The following is a 17,878-nucleotide window of genomic DNA, read 5'->3' on the forward strand; positions in this document are numbered from 1 at the left end:
AAGGGAGAGATTCCTCCTCTTCTTGGTTTCCTATGAATAGCTAATTAACCAACATGACAGAAGCAGAATAGAAGCTCTTCCAGTCAAGAGTTCTTTCCATTATTTCACATTGTCTCAAGATACTCAGAATGAATGAATGAATCAGTTCTATGATTCCAATGGTCAAAAACAATGGCCCACATATACCTGCTCTGTTACTGACTCTCTCTAGCAAGTTAAAAAAAGAAGTGTAAAACTATTGTACAACTAATACAGCATTTTAATGTTCTAGGACAGATTATTCCAGTAGTTAGTAATTATTCTCTAAGAAGTTCAGTCATGACTATGAGTATTTCCCACATTTTGATAAGATTATATAGATTGCGTTGCTACAGAAAAAATAAAGTTTTATAAACAAACAATCAAATAAAACAAACACTAGTCAATCAAAAGCAAAAACTATGCAGAGAGGAAATAACTAAACACAGGCAAGTTTAAAAAATATGGCAAATGAATAGGAAGAGCAAAAGTAGAAGAAATGTTATGTTCTCAGCCTGATTACTTTATATAAAATCATTCATCTAATTTCAGAAACTAAAGTTTTCAAATTGTATATAGTGATAGATTATTACATTTGATGCTAATTCAATTACATTAGGATTATTAAAGATAACACTTGAACTATGATGCATATTTGATAGAATCATCATACATTTGACACTAATATACATTATTTCAGTTAGAGTTTAAAGTTTTTTAATCCTTTATTTATCAAAAAACATATTTTATTTTATTGCCAAAGAACATGTGTGCTTCTGTGTGTGTGTGTGTGTGTGTATGCATGCCTGTGTATGTACATGAGAGGGAGAGATAGAGTCCCCCACACAATGGGGCAAAGTCTCATTGAAATTCTTTTTCCACTTTTTCTTCATCCCATCAAGATTTTGGGCACCTCCACACACAAGCCTGGAGTGTTTTTCAAGCCACTGGGGCCAGGATTTGAACCATGGTAGGCCACGTGGAATCAGGTTTCCTATGCACAGCATTTAACCACTGTGCCATGGAACTGGCTCTTTATGAATGTTTTTATGATTTTTTTAAATGATTTGGAATATTTGGAAAACTTAATAGCTTGGGTTTACTTAACCTGAAACAAGCCATGTCACAATGCTGACTTTATTCTCTGTCTCACATGAACAATTCTGCAATCTTTATATAATTTTTAACAAAACTATTATGTAACATCTTTTCACATAAAGCGATTTCTTTACTCGTGTTGTACCCAAGGAATTGTGCCTATGTGGTCATTTGTAAAACCACCAGTATCAGCAGAGTATATATAAAATGATTATAACCATGTATAAATGAACCCTACTGTCTTATAGTTAAAATTATTTATCTATTTTTATTATATTAATATGATAAATATTTTATATATGGAAAATATGCTTTACAACCATTTGAAATTTATAGATTATTCTTCCTCGGGAGTAATACTAGAAAATATATCATCAACTCCTATATGCATATTAAAAATAGATTTTATATCTTTGGTGATTTGGGGATTTTTGTCACCTATCTTGAGAGCTTAGAGTAAATAAGAGGTGAAAAACCGAGATAGAAAGAATCGACAAAATAAGTCTTTGTAGTCTGAAGTCAGCCACAGCGTTCTGTATGTTTGCAATTCCCTGGGCGTGAAAAGCCCAGCAGCTGCATGGTAGGAAGTTCAAACGTCCTCGTCTAGGGCTTTAACCTTAGAGTGTCTATAAAAACAGTATGTGGCCCGGGGAGGATGCTTATGAAGAAAATTCTTAACAGTGGTACTTAAAATATTGTTATTTTTTAAAAAAAGTTCTCTTTCAACCAAAATTAGTTTATTTATATTCAATGACTATAAAATAAACTGACCCAATGTAAAATACACTTTCAGCATGCCTCTCTCTTTTGGGGAGATAATGACCAGTTTAAGCAAATGTCCTAACAGAAACTATCAGGCGATAAATGCCTTCTCTCTAGTAAGATTCCCCACTCTTCAAACCCTTTCTTTCCTTGTACTCTTTTACCTTTTTCTTCTCCCCTCCTGGGGAATGTGTGAGAGCATTTGCTTTATTCCCCTTGTTCTTGCTCCAACTTTCATATTAGTTTCCCTTCTTCGTCTTCATTTTTCCTCCTCGACATCTCTCTTCGGCCTCAGCCCTTTGCTTGCTTCTCAACCTCTTTTTTTGACTGTGTCCCTCTCTTATTTGGCTACATTAAAACTCCTTTTGGCAGAATCTCTCCTGTAGATACAGCAGGGCCCTTGCATGAAATGCCTGGAAAATTAATTCCATGTACATTTTAGGAAATCTTGCTCACAGCTGCATTTTTCCATTAGAGATGGTTTCAAAGGCTACATAAAAAACCACAGCCAAATGAGGCAAAGTTTAAGTGAGAAAACATGTGTGGAACATTAAGCCAAGTGGCAGGAACAGGGTTACATTTTCAGAGAAGCAGAGTTCTGTAAATGCCTTTCAAATAAAACAAGAACATTTTTAAACTTTAAAAATAAAAATCAGATTGCTAACACAAAATTTACAGAAATAAAATTAACATTCAGTTCGATAGAAAATTCAAACCCAACTTCTTAAAGTGACTGGTAAATAGGAAGCACATATGTAAAAACGACTGGAAATACACTTGATAACAAGAGAGAGTAATAGTCTATTAAAAACGTCCAATTCATTTATTACCTTTTCTACTGGCTATTTGATCATAATTTTCTTGAACATACAGTCTGCAAAAACTGTGCTGATTGAATTTCCGTGTATTTAACTCATTCGTTTATGACATCTTATATAGTTATGCATTTTCTCTTTCCCATTTTGGACAATAGTCTTTTTCTGCAGGTTTTAAAAAATATGGTAAACATACAAATTGATATAAGTGATAAAAATTAATAGTAGTAAATGGTTAAAAGATGATCTAATCTCAAATTGTACTTTTACATAGGTTGTTATGGAATCTCTATGCATCTTTGTTATAGGTCACAAACTTTCATGAAGAACTAGCAACATTTTCTCTCTGCATCTACTAAATGAGATTGAAAACAAAATAATTAAATAATAACTTCCATTTTTTTGCAGTCTCCTGAATTTCAGAAAACCTTTCATACATATTCTTTCTAAAATTTTTTAAGAGGGATTTCTGCTATAGAACATGTGTGCTCACTGGAGAGACAGAGAGACAGAGAGCAAAAAAAATCACCCACCAGGCAGGATGGCCATGCCATAGTCCCTTCTCTGTTCTCTTCTCAGGATTTTGGGCACACACACATATGTGCCTGGTGTGAGTTGAAGCCATTGGGTCAGGGACTCGAACCGCAGTCAACTACATTGGAATCCAGTGACGTAACCATTATTCAATCTGCTGATCCTCATACATAGTCTTATCTAATAGAATCAGTAGATACCTTTGAGCAGAATAAAAAAACACTGTTCCATTGTTTAAATGTTCAGAAAAAAAGGGGGAAATCCCTACAAGAATAATAAAAGAAGTTAGTAGTTGCTCTGATATTAAATGATAAGCCATTTCAGCTTTATGCAGATGTTTGTTTACTATATTTCTGGACTTCACAAATTGAGAAGAAATGGACGTGAAATAGTAATTGATTTCCAAGTATCTCTGCTAATTCTGGAAAGGACTCTCATGAGAAATAATAGACAAAAATGTGTAAAATATCATTTACAGCTTTATGACCAGTTCACTTTTCTGCTAGCCTAGAAAGATCAAATATGAAATATGACCTTTGTTAGCGAAACCTACCCTCCCCACCGCCTACGAGCTAATCAGTCTGAGTTGAAAGACTGAGTTAAAAGTGTAAAAGAGATGCCTTCTCTCCAATAACTTGTGGAAGCTCTCCAGTAACTGATGGTTAAGAGCTTCTTTCCAGTTCTTTTCTGAAATGTCTGAAGGGTTGGAGCAGTTTGGAATAGGTCTGAGTAGGAAAAGAAAAAAAAAAGTGGAGGTTGTTTATAGTGTGCATTTCAACTTCATTGTCCAAGACAGAACGCTCCAGAGTGAAGGGGGCTGCTGAGCGCTGGAGCACCATGAGAATGTGAGCTTTCTTACAGGCAGAAGAGTGGAGACAGCAAACACAAAGAAAACTTTTATTTAAATAATAACAGCAACACATATAAAAACTAATCAGAATACATAGTAATAACTGTTGACTCTGTTGGGAGAAGATAATTTAGGTATTTCTATCTTTTTCTTTTGTTTCTTTAAAATTCATTTTTCAAATATTAATATATGGGTCAAAAAAATCAAATGATCCTGGGGCCAGCAGGTGACATGGTGGTTAAAGGCGCTGGACTCCCACATTGTCAACCGCGGTTTCAGTCCCGGACCTGGTGGCTTGCTTTCTCACTTTTCCTCTCTCTCTTCTCTGTCTCTTTCTGATCAAAACTGGAAAGTAATAATAATAATAAATAAAAAGTTAAATAATTCTTTATAAAAAAGTAAAATGATCCTATAAAGCCAAAACCAAAAGACAAATAAACAAAAACTCCATGATAACTTTAACCTCTACTTAACCTAGTCACCAAAGGCAACCTTTTGAACTCACTAGTGATTAATATTTATAAAGGATATTTAAAAGTTCTTGGAAATGTAAGGCTTACTGAACTTAAGCTGTGAAAAATTACTTTCAGTAATAAGACTGACTGCTGAAGATTTTCTGCTGAGATTTTACCCTCCAGACCCCGATCTAGAAAGTGGTAGGGCCTCTGTATCCTTCTCTGTCTCTCTGTCTCTTTAAAATTTTTTTTTAAAAATTTCAAGGTTAAGTATTTTTTTGGCTCTCAGACCCTCCATTATGTTGCTGATTCTTTCCTCCCCCCCTTCCTCCCATTTAGGAGAGGCAAAAACTGAGGCCTTATGAGAGACCTACTGAACTTGAGCTGTGAAAAATTACTTTCAGGAATAAGACTGACTACTGAAGATATTTCTGCTGAGACTTCATCTTCTAAACCCCAAACTAGAAAGTGGGAGGCTTCTGTATCTTTTTCTCTGTCTCTCTGTCTTTAAATTTAAATTTTTTAAAAAAAATGTTTAAAGTATTTTCTTGGCTCTCAGAGCCTCCTTTATATTGCTAATTCTTGCCTTTCCCTCCCACCATTTAGGAAAAGCAAAAATTGGGGCCTTCTGAGAGGTTTACTGAACTTGAGTTCGGAAAAATTACATTCACGTGGCACATTCATGAATTTTCATTTTCTGCTTTTTAAAAAAATTATTTTTTTTCTTTTTCTTTTTCTTTTCTTTTTTTACTATTTCTCTGTTTTCTTTTTCTTTTACCTTCATCACTTTACTGCTCAGCCTCCACGCATTGAGTGTCTAGACAGGTTTAAGTGAAATATAGCCAAACATCTGAATACTATTAGGGTCACAATATTCCTCAATTCCCACTGAATCAGACCCACAAAGGGAGAAAAACGGAACCACATAGAGATTGCAGATCACCTCCTCCTGCACACCTCTGAATGCTCAGATTGAACTTGAAGAAATTAGGGAAAAACGTATAAGCCATCAGATTACCAAAAACCACTGCAGAGGCACAAGAAATATGAGAAACTGGGAAATATCTCTCCCCAAGGAAAAAGAATAATTCCTCTTCATCCACAGACAATACAATGGAACTAGCAAAAATCTCTGATAAAGAATTTAGAACATGCATAGTGACAAAGCTAACAGATATGCAAGAGAATAGACACAATGAACTCTAGAAGATCAAGAGAAAAGACACAATGAGTTCCAAGAAAAGAGGAAGTTCTTACATGAATGAGGAAATACACATCATAAAAAAGAATCAAACAGAACTGTTAGAGATGAAGGCTGTAATAGAGGAAATCAAAACCTCCCTTTAAAGTATTAAAATCAGACTAGATTACACAGAAGATCAAATCTCAGATGTACAAGACTGGTGTAGAAAAGACTGAGAAAACAGCCCCTGAAAATGAGAATAATATACGAGAAATACTAGATACCATTAAATGTCCAAACATTTGGATAATCATTATCCCAGAAGATGAAGAGACTAACAAGGGCATTGATAACCTATTCCATAAAATTCTGGAAGAAAACTTTCCAAGTTTAGAGAGGCACTTGAAGATCCAGACCTAAGAAATATAGAGGACCCTAAATAGAATCAACCAAGAAGATCTTCTCCAAGAAAAATTATAACCGGATTGACCAAAACCACAGACAAAGGAAACGTGCTGAAATTGGCAAGAGAGAAACATCAAGTTACTTACAAAGGATATGGCATCAGGCTAACAGCAGACCTCTCTTATCAGAAACAATGCAAGCAAGGAAACAATGAAAAAATGTATTCAAAATGTTAAGTGAAAAATAATTCCAACCAAGAATGCTATACCCAGCAAGATTATCCTTCATGTGGAAAGAAAAGAACATTCTTAAATAAACAAAACCTGAAAAAACTTACCAACACCAGGCCAGCTCTCCAATAAGTTCTGAGCAGAGTGCTATACCAGGAAAACAAAATACAGACAGACACACAGAAATAAGAATTCAAAAACAACCAAGAATACGGCCAACTTAATGGTAGGAACAAGTCGGGAGTTGAATGTTATCTTCCAGAATTTAAACAGAAAGACAGGCTATAACAGAAGAGTAATTACATGAGACTGAATTGGTTTATTAAAGCTAAAACTGCTTTTCTTGAAATTAAAACAAATTTTTTTAAAAATAATAATATCTATTTAAGGAACGCAGTAAGCTATATAGCCTCAGCTAGGTGCTACGTTATAGTATGTTCATTCTACTCAGAGTTTCATACTTAAAATCAGACATGTGTTCACAGATATATATATCAGCTAAACTTTTGATTGAAAGTAGTTAGATTAAGATACTACGTGAATCAACAAAACATGGGGCAGGGGAAGGAATGGAAAGCAACTGTACATGACAGAGACAATGTGGGAGAAGGGTGAGAAATGGCAGAGGGTGAGAAATAGGGAATCTGGGACCAGCAGTTAGCGTAATGGCTATGTCACTGAACTCCCACGTCAGTTGACCGTGGTTCGTGTCCCAGAGCCAGTGGCTTAAAACTCACACCGGGCACATTTGCGTGAGTGCCCAAGATCCTGAGAGGAGAATGGAGGAGAAGGGATTGCAGCATGGCCATCCCCCCAGTGAAACAAGCAATGGAAAATTATTTGTTGATGATAACATGTATGATAAATTCACTATACAGTGTATTCTGGATGGGAAATCACATTTTGTATGCTGTGATGATGTTCAATAAATAAATGTAAACTAAATATAATTAAATTTTAAAAATTCATGGAAATGCATACTGTGATAAAACTATGCATGGATTTCAAAATTTTGCACAAAAATTAATGTATTTTAACTCTATTTTTCCATGAACTTTTCGTAGTGCCCACATATTGCCTTACTTCTAAATGATCCTTGTTTGCATAGTTTAATGTTATCTGTGGTTTTTAATAAGGGAAGTTGAGGATGTTTGGTCCTTTCCTATCTCTCCTTTATTCTTTGTATGTGATTTTGTCATTATTTTTGGCCAAATTGAAATTTAGTCTCCTTTTTATACTTTATTTATTGTGTTAAATATGTATATTGATTTGTGTAAAATTGACATTTTGATTATGTTAATCCTTCCAATCCAGGAACATGGGATGTCCTTCCATTTTGTTATGTCCTTTTCAATATCTTTTTAAAGATTTTCATAGTTTTCTCTGTAAAGGTCTTTGATTTCTTTAGTTACATTTATCCCTAGGTATCAGATACATTTTGTGGCTATGGTAAAAGGAATTCCTTTCTTCAGCTCAACTTTGTTCAACTTGTTGTTCGTATATAGAAATGCTATAGATTTCTGATTATTCATTTTGTATCCTGCCACTTTACTGTATTCATTTATTACTTTGAGAAGTTTTTTCATGGAAACCTTTGTGTCTTCTAAGTAATACCATCGTGTCATCTGCGAATAAAGATATTTTCAACTCTTCTTTGTCTATTTTAATGCCGTTTATATTGTTCTCTTTTCTGATTGCATTAGCTAAGACTTCCAACACTGTATTAAAAAGCAGTAGAGAAAGGGGGCAGCCCTGTCTAGTACCGGTTTTTAGTGGGAAAACTTTCAGCTTTTCCCCATTCAGTATACTACTAGCTATAGGTTTTTCAAATATGGCTTCTATTGTGTTGAAAAATGATCCTTCTATACCAGTCTTACTGAGAGTCTTAAACATGAAAGGATGCTATATTTTATCAAATTCTTTCTCTGCATCAATTGAAATGATCATATGGTTTTTATCTTTCTTTCTGTTAATATAGTGTATTATATTTATGGTCTTGCGTATGTCAAACCACCCTTGCATTTCTGGAATAACGCCTACCTGATAGTAATAAATACTCTTTGTTATATGTCATTGGATATGATTTTTAAGTACCTTTTTGAAAAATTTTGCATCTATAGTCATCAGCAATATTGTTCTGAAGTTTTCCTTTTTTGTCATGTCCTTATTTGTTTTGGGAATGAGTATGATGGAGGCTTCATAAAATGAATTTGGAAGGTTTTCTTCCTTTTTAATCTTTAGAAATAATTTGAGTAGGATAGGAATTAACACTTCTTAAAAGTTTTGTAGAATACAGAAGTGAAGCCATCTGGACCTGGGCCTTTCTTTGCCAGGAGGTTATTTATTACTGATTCAATCTTCTGGCTTGTGATGGGTCGATTCAGGTTTTCTATGTCCTCCTGATTCAATCTTGGTAGATAATATGCATCCAGGAATTTGTCCATCTCCTCCATGTTCTCTTGTTTGTTGGCATATAGTCACTTATAGTATCCTTTAATGAGATTTTGTATTCCTATTATGTCTGTTGTAATGTTGCCTGTTTCAACACAAATTTTATTTATATGGTTTCTTTCTTTCTTTTTCTTTATCAGTCTATCCAATGGTGTGTCAATCTTGTTAATATTTTCAAAGAACCAACTTTTGCTTTCATTTATTTTCTATTGGTTCATTTATTTTCTATTTCATTTATTTCTGCTCGATACTTATTATTTCTTTTCACCTGGCATTTTTGTTGTTGTTGATGTTTTTCCAATTCCCTGAGGCATGATATTAGGTTATCTATTTGCCACCTTTCCATCTTTTTCTTATGCACATTAATTGCTATGAAATTCCTTCTTATGACTGCTTTTGCCATGTCCCATAGATTATGGAAATTCGTGTACTCATTATCATTTGTTTCCATAATTTTTTTGATTTCCGACTTAATTTCTTCAGTAGTTAAGAATTCACTCAGAAGTAGGTTGTTCAGTTTCCATGTGTTTGTGTATTTTTGAGAGTGTTTCTTGAAATTAATATTGAGTTTAATTTCACCATGGTCAGAGAAAATGCTAGGTATAGTTTCTATGCCTTTGAATCTGTAAAAGCTTGAATTTGTGTCCTATCATATGGTCAATCTTTGAAAAGGTTCCATGCTAGGGTGAGAAAAATGTGTAATTTTTAGGCTTAGGGTGAAAAGTTCTATAGTTATCTATCAAGCCCATTTGATTTATAATATCAGTTAGGTCCTGTATCTCTCTATTTTCTGCCTGGGAGATCTGTCTAAAGGAGATAATGGGGTGTTGACATCCCCAACAATTATAACGTTGCTCCCTCTCTCTCCTTTTAGCTCCAGCAGTCTTTCCTTCACATAGTTAGGTGCTCCTGTATTGGGTGCATAGATATTAATAAGCGTTATGTCTTCTTGTTGAATTAACCCATTTACTATTATATAATGCCCTTTTTTGTCTTTTCTTAAAGTGCTATTTGAAATCTATTTTGTCTGAAATCAAGATTGCAACTCCAGCCCTTTTTTGATTTCCATTTGCATGGACTATCTTTTTCCAGTCCTTCACTTTTAACCTATGTATGTCTTCATAGGTGCGTTTCTTGTAGGCAAGAGATAAAGAGTTTCTAATTTTTTTATCTGTTAGGCTATTCTGTGTCTCTCAATTGTTATTAACATTCAATATTGTTATCAACATTTCCAGACCTGTTCCTATCATTAAATGAGTCATTTTTTTTTGTTTTCCTGATAGAGCACTTTTTAAAATGTAATAGACAAATTATCACTACTTTCTAATATTTAAAATATTGTATGTTCTTTTCTTGCTTCTACTCTTCTTTTCAAAATATTTTTTTCAAAATATTTTCAATTTTTTTTCGCTTGTTTCTAAAAAAGAATAAAACGATTTTCATAGAGGGATCCCTATATTGATATTTAAAATATCTCCTGTTAGATGCAGAAAATTCAACTCAATTTGAAAAACTTATGGTGATTTCTACTTTTTGCCAAATACTGAAGTAATATGTTTTACAGCTTTGGAAAATTGAGAATGTATATAAGTGAAAGACTTTGGAATCCAGAGACAGAAAAGTCTAGATTCAAATCCAGGATTTATCATTAAAAGTTTCATGAGCCCACACAAGTCACTATAATATAACGCTTTGAGGACCTTTTCTGTTTAGAAGTACTTTTTTGTTCTTTTTTCTATCTTAGGTCAAATATTGTTGGAAAATACAGAAATTCTTCAAGTTCATTTAAGGAAATGGATGTGTATGATGCATAGTTCTACAGAGAAAAGAAAAACTTTTATAGATACTTAAACAGAAAGAGATTTAATACAAGGATTAAATGGCTTTGGATTTATTAGACTGGATGAACTATAATGAGGAGACTGCCAGTGGAACTAGTACATTGAGTAACAGAATCTGAAGATACAGCTTTGATTCAGGAACCAGAACTACATCACTAATACCTGCACTTACCCTCAACACCTATGAAGCCTGGGACTGCACAGGAGCCTGGAGTCGGACTTCCATCCCCAGCACCACATTGCTTCTCAATACTCATGTCTTCAGCTTGCTTGATATCAGAAATGGCATGAAAATGGAATTCACCTCATCCTGGCACTCAGAATGAGTGCATGTATGTAGCTGGTATCCAGAACTAGCTGTATGGGAATCTGGGGGAAAAAATGTAGAATTTGGCTTTCTAGTCTATGAAATGTTGCAAGGCACATACAATGAGGTAAGAATAAAAGCTAAATGCCTAGTAACCATATCCAACCTGGAAAGTGTAAAAGGAGGGTGGTTTGTAAGGCTGTTTAGAACTTTGTGGCATTTAATGAGAGAAACTGAAGAAGATGTAGCTGGATATATTTAGGTAAAGATAGGAAAACAAAAATCAGTGAGTGACCCAAGGATAATCACTGTTTTCCAGGAGCTGTACATATTCATACTCCTTCTCCACCTTTCTTTCTCACTTGCTTACACTTTTTCACTTTCTGTCTCTGTCTCCCTCCTTACATAAAGCTCTGTATCATAAACTAGACAAGCAAGAATGGGACTGGAAATATGTAAGGGTGAGGGTAGGAGGTAAATTATTTTAAACGTGGAAGTTATCTTGGAATAACTTGGAAGAAAAGCAGGCAGCTCTCTTTTGTTTTCACATCTCTCAGGTCAGTCAAGGTATCCCACACACAGAACATGTTCAATTGATGATAAACAAATAAATGAATAAATAGACATCACTTCAGTTTCTTTGAATTTAAAGTGAACTATTGGTTAATCCTTTTGGAGGTTGTTGTAAAGAGCAACTAAATTTTTTTTCAAAAGGCTTATCTGAAATGTTAAACTTTTTATGACATGCATCATTTTGACTATCAACTTTTATGTGTGAAAGTGGGGAAAAAGAACAAAAGTATTTAGAACAGCATTTTTCTATATGCTTTGCTACCGCTTGTATGACTGTATTATCTGACACTGGGTCTCTGGTTCTCAGTAAACACTAATTGAATTGAATCTACATGTGCATTCATGTGTTTAGTAAATAGCATAAATGCATCCATCCATAAACTATTTTTATCATTGCTAATAACAATCCTTATTATTTTCTTTTGTGAAGTCATCTGATAATTGACTAAATTTCCTACTGGGAAATTGGAGAACCAATCCAAGTATCACTCTGTGGAATAGCTACCCAATGACCAGCACGTTCTGTTCATTCTCAATAGACTCTACTTCAATTTATTCCAGAAATATGCTTCCAGTACTTTCACAGGGCATTGAACCATAGATAAGACAATTGCAGTCATGAAGTTCTATATGCCTATAAGCACTAAATAATAATAAGTTTTAGTATAAAAATGGAAATCACTATAAGACTAAATTAACCCATTCTATAGTTCTAACTAAAATTTTTCTAGGAACAAAATGAGAAAAGGAAAAGAAATATTTATGGGAGAACTACCTTTATAATTTTATACATATAATTCATGTAATCTGGCTTTTTATTTAGTAGTAGGATGCATGTCAAGTAATTTAGACACACTCATCTTTTTGCCTTATAATTATTACATGAGTGTCTAGTATATGCCTGCAGACAGCCTTGGGATATAATGATCAGTAAAGTAAAAGTGACCTTTGCCTTTAAGGAACTTATACTTTAGAGAATTTATGAACAAAAACTAATTACAATATACTGAATACTTGACATTTGCGTGCTATGGAAAAACACAATAAGGACTCCTAATTCAGCCCCTGGTGGTCAGGAAGGACTTTTTTAGGAAGTGGCAGCTACTCTAGGACCTGAACATGAGCATGTCTGAATTACAGACTGGGTAAGGTGTAGTGGCCATAGGTGAGATTTTTGTCTAATATGTTACAGTAATCTGATTTATAAAAAGGGGAATAGAATCCTTTAGGTAGAGAAGGATGTGGTCAACTCTGTGCTGCAGAAAGATCCAATGAACTGTGTGGGAATAAACTGAAGAGCTACAGAAGTGGAGGTGGACAGGATGCCTGGGAGTATCTCAGTGAGAAAGGTAACAGGCGGTGGGCAGGGCTAGTAGGAACTGAGAAAAGAGATATTTTAAACATCTAAATGAAAGACACTTGGGATCAACAGAGGGAAAAGAATGAGGGAGAGTCACAGCTGATGCCTGGACAAACAGAAGAATAAGAACACTATTCAAGGAAATTGGGGAATGAGGAAGACAAGACAATTCTGAAATAAATAGTTTTGAGCATTTTGAGAAGGAGCTGAGGTTGAGTTGTATTTTCTTCAGTTCTTTTAGTAGGTCTGGGAGGGAAGCCATGGAAGTCACATAATGAGAACGACTGCCTGGGGAGGAGCGTAGCATGTCCCTGAGGGAAGGAGAGACGTTTCCAAAGGACGTAGGTAGGGAACATCCAGAAAGGCACAGAAAAGCAGGAAAGTGCTGGGTCATAAAAGCGATAGAAAAGGATGTTTCAAGGAGTGAGTGGCCCACGGTGTTACATGTTACCAAAGGACTACGTTCAATTAGCACTAGGAAAGGGCCCACTGGGTTCAGTGGGGCACTGTAAGGGACAGAATGTAGTAAGATGGAAAAGGCAGCAGGGAGGCCGGAAGGCAGTGAATGTGTATAGATGTTTCACTAAGCTGGATTCCGAAGGGAGCAGAAGGATGAGTAACAGCTACAGGGGAGCATCAGGTTGACAAAAGTTTTTCTGACTTTTGTTTCCCCCCAAAGATGGGAGAAACATATGTAATTTGAAATGTTCAAAAGGAAAATGAAAGTAGAAGAAACAGGAGGATGGAACCTGTAGGATAGAATAAAAAGATACTCAGACGAAAGCAGTAGGAGTGGAACCATTGACCAGGTAAAGATGTACCGACCTCGCTCAACAAATATATATTGTTTACTGGGTTCTGGAGATCTGGAGATACAGAAGTGGAAGGAGATTCAGGTGGGAAAAAAAAAAAACATAAATAGATTTTGTGGAGGAAAAGGTGAAAAGCAGAGAAATGAAAGGTGAACATGGTAAACAGGGAATTAGTTATCAACAGAAAGAGCATTAATTTGGGGGAGGCAGCAAATTTAATAGACTTTTCCACCTTAATCCCCTTAGTCGTGCTTTATTTCTAAGCTTTGCCCCAAATCATTTATGTGTTTTCTTCGTTTTCCATGCACTCAAGACAGCGTGTGACCCTGAAAGGAGTTCATCAGTCCAGACTCTGTTCCTCTTGGTGCTCCACAGGGCAGCCGCTTATCACAAGACAGGACTCATTACTCCGCTGACTTTGTTTCTTGAACATCCACAGAGAGCGGCTAAGAGAGCTCATTTCACATCACCAAATATTTCCAGGTAGGACTGGAGATACAGAAGTGGAAGGAGATTCAGGTGGGAAAAAAAAAAAACATAAATAGATTTTGTGGAGGAAAAGGTGAAAAGCAGAGAAATGAAAGGTGAACATGGTAAACAGGGAATTAGTTATCAACAGAAAGAGCATTAATTTGGGGGAGGCAGCAAATTTAATAGACTTTTCCACCTTAATCCCCTTAGTCGTGCTTTATTTCTAAGCTTTGCCCCAAATCATTTATGTGTTTTCTTCGTTTTCCATGCACTCAAGACAGCGTGTGACCCTGAAAGGAGTTCATCAGTCCAGACTCTGTTCCTCTTGGTGCTCCACAGGGCAGCCGCTTATCACAAGACAGGACTCATTACTCCGCTGACTTTGTTTCTTGAACATCCACAGAGAGCGGCTAAGAGAGCTCATTTCACATCACCAAATATTTCCAGGTAGGAACAGTTTAAAAGCCAGAAAGTTATGAACTACGCAACCCCTGCACCAGATATAGTTCAATGTTCCTCCATTCAACTGAATCAGAATCTTCTTTTAAACAATGATCTGTTGCTGCTATGGAGGCTAAAACCCAAATAAAGAGTTTGCCCTTGTACAAAGAAGAAAACCACACACAGCTCTCTGTGCTAAAGAGGAAAGACTCTCGGGCGGAGAAAAATAATGTGTGCCGACTCATGCGCTTATGCTGTTTAGGTTCTGGGCCTCTAAGGAATCAGACTGACAATTTTATGAAAGGTTCTGATTCAACTACTCCTTTCAAAAACACTTCAAAGGATGGTGTTGAGGGATACCAAAGGGATAAAAGGTTTCTTTCAGGGCTGTGTTAATTTATTTTAGACCAAAGAACAAATATCCCAATAGACAAGGTAGGTGAGTCAATTCTTCTGATTGTAGTGACAAACCTTTGTATAAAGACCAGGTCAAGAGGAGGCTGGAAGAAATTCCTAATCAATTGTGCACCAACTTGCTTATGAAGTAGGTCTCTTAAGTTACTTTAACTGAAATGTGTATGCTGACAGCCAGACCCAGAGAAAACACGATGCAAGTAAAGTCAGCGGAGAAAAATCAGGCAGATGAGAGCTAGTTAGTACCTTTGGCCACCAGACTGCCAATAATATCTCTGCGGATACAAGAGTTAGAGACAGGCAGAGACAAAAGAGCATCAAACATTATTTTTCCACAGCCAGCTACCTAGAGTCTAATTGGAAAATGTACTGGATTTGGAGTTAGAATTCTTGGCTGTGGGTTCCAACATGCCCCAGGTTATGTTACCTGTGAGACTGGTAGAAGGTAACTGAATTTCTCTGTATTCAAATGGAGACAACTTTTTCAAAAGTTACAGGGTTTTTGAGAGCTTTAAATGTGGTATTTTGTAAACACTAAACTGTTACACAAGGTAGAAAGTTTTTAAAGATATAAAGCTTAAAATGTAATAACATATTAGAACTTTTAAAATCACATTTAAAAAAAAAAGGCAGTAGGAGAAATGTCACCAAAATACCTAAATAGTCACAAGCATGTATTCAAGCTGAAAGAAAACAATGGTCGCTGGGACCAGCAGTTGGTGTAATGGCTATGTTGCTGGACTCTCATGCAGTCGACCACGGTTTGAGTCCCAGACCCGGTGACTTAAACTCATGCCGGGAACGTGTGTGTGCGTGCCCAAGATCCTGAGAGGAGAATGGAGGAGAAGGGATTGTGACGTGGCCATCCCCCCTGAGGGGAATGATTTCTCACTTTCTGTCTCTCTGCTCTGCTCTCTCTCTTTCTAGCAAGCACACATGCCCTATAGCAAAAACCTCTCAAAAAAAAAAAAAAGAAAACATTAGTTGCAATTCTGAAACTGAGGTTATGATGTATTATAAAGATAAAATAGAATCAATAGAAAACGAAGGAGAAGTGACCATGTTCTATCCTGTTTCCACCATTACTCAATCGGTAAGGCATTTTCAGGAAAAATCTAATGCAACCTACTAAGACTCCTGTGCTTAAGTTGAGTTTGGTTTATAGGAGTAGAAGTGATAGATAAGTGCTACTTATCTATTCTGATGAGTTCAATTATATCCTCTACTCCACCTATATAACACTGACATTATAAAAACATGCTTAAATAAAATCAACTCAAGAGTCCACCAAAGGATGAATGGATAAAAAAAAATTAAGATAAAAGTAAAGTGTTATAAACCCAGCTGCAGTGGCATAGGAAATTGGGCACCTCTGTGTGATACTTGACTCATATGGGAGAACCCAGAGTTTGGGTCTTGGGCCAGCCTGAACACAGTGAGTACACTCATGGTGTACATACAATCCAGACTGCCTGAAAGGCTGCAACAGGGGGATCCTAGTATGACAAAACCTTAGCAGGGCCTCTCTTCTCTCACATAAAATAAATAAATAAATATTGATAAGTAAATATTTTAAAAAGCAAAATTGTGGTATAGATACACAGTGGAGTAATATTACACCTTAATAAAGGAAGGAAATCCTGTTATTTGTGACATGGATGAACATGGAGGACTTTACATTATGTGTAATAAAATTTCATCTGTGGAAAAAGGCAGGGTGATATATATTTATATTTGTATTTGCATAAATGCTAATGTCTCTGGAAGAATACATAAGAAATTAATAACACTGTTTGCAGGCGTTATTTGTGTATCGGACAAACATAGAAAGGAGGGTTTTTATTTTTATACTTTTTGATTTTTTGAAACATATAAATGTGCCATTTATCATGTTAACATTAACTATGCTAATTTTTAAAGAAATTATTTTCTAGGAAATCCATTTTCCTCAACAGATTATGGACTCTGCCTTGTTCATTTCCACAGTGCCATGGCCTAGCCCAGTGCATAGCATATATCAATGGCACTACTCGATAAATGCTTGCTAAATAAACACTCAAAAAAAAAATGCAATAGATTAAACTTTCTTAAAGGAAGTGCAAACATCCTACTTTAGTTCCCAAATAGAGTTCCTTATGTGATAAAAGTGAGTGACAGTTTGTGGAAAGGACATGTGAAGCAGAAAAGTGACTGAGATAATAAGACGGTGGGATTCATTGCAAAATCCTAATTCTAGCTGTCATTCATTCTCTAGTTCTTTCCAGAGTTTGCCAACCAAGATTGGATTGGTAGAGTGTGAGGGATAACTTCAAAATGAAGATTGGCGAAAGAAAGAAGGAAATACAAGAAGAGTCTCAAATAGAAACAGTAGCTGCTTCTACCTGTCCAGAATTAAAATGAGTTGGCACTCGTTTGGTTTCAGGTAAACTATTTTAAATGGCCCAAACTGGCCTAAATGGTATAGACGTAGTACTAACTTTTGTTTTCTGAGATTGCTTGAAGGAGGAATAATCTGGGAGGGCTGAATGAATTAAGGCTGAACCCCACTGCAAGAGGAGAGTGGATGCTGGCTGCAGCAGAGCAACTAATCAAACAGTAAAAGTTTCAGTAATGGACCAATGAACTGGCCAATCAGAGCTGCTTCTTGAACTGACCAATCAGATCTCTGCCAGTTTCAACCCTTCATTTACATATGTAATACTGGCTCAAGTCGGGCAGGAAACATTTCTCTATGAAAGTCTCTCTCAGAACACTAAGGAGAGGATCTTTTGAGCAAGACTGCTCTTTGTCTGCAGTCTAATACTTCCTCAATAAGCCAGGAAGATCACAGTTTGGGTTATCTGGCAGTGAGAGACTGG

This window comes from Tupaia chinensis, unplaced genomic scaffold (genome assembly GCF_000334495.1).
Source record: "Tupaia chinensis unplaced genomic scaffold, TupChi_1.0 Scaffold150006_1, whole genome shotgun sequence".
In the NCBI taxonomy this organism is placed as follows: Eukaryota; Metazoa; Chordata; class Mammalia; order Scandentia; family Tupaiidae; genus Tupaia; species Tupaia belangeri.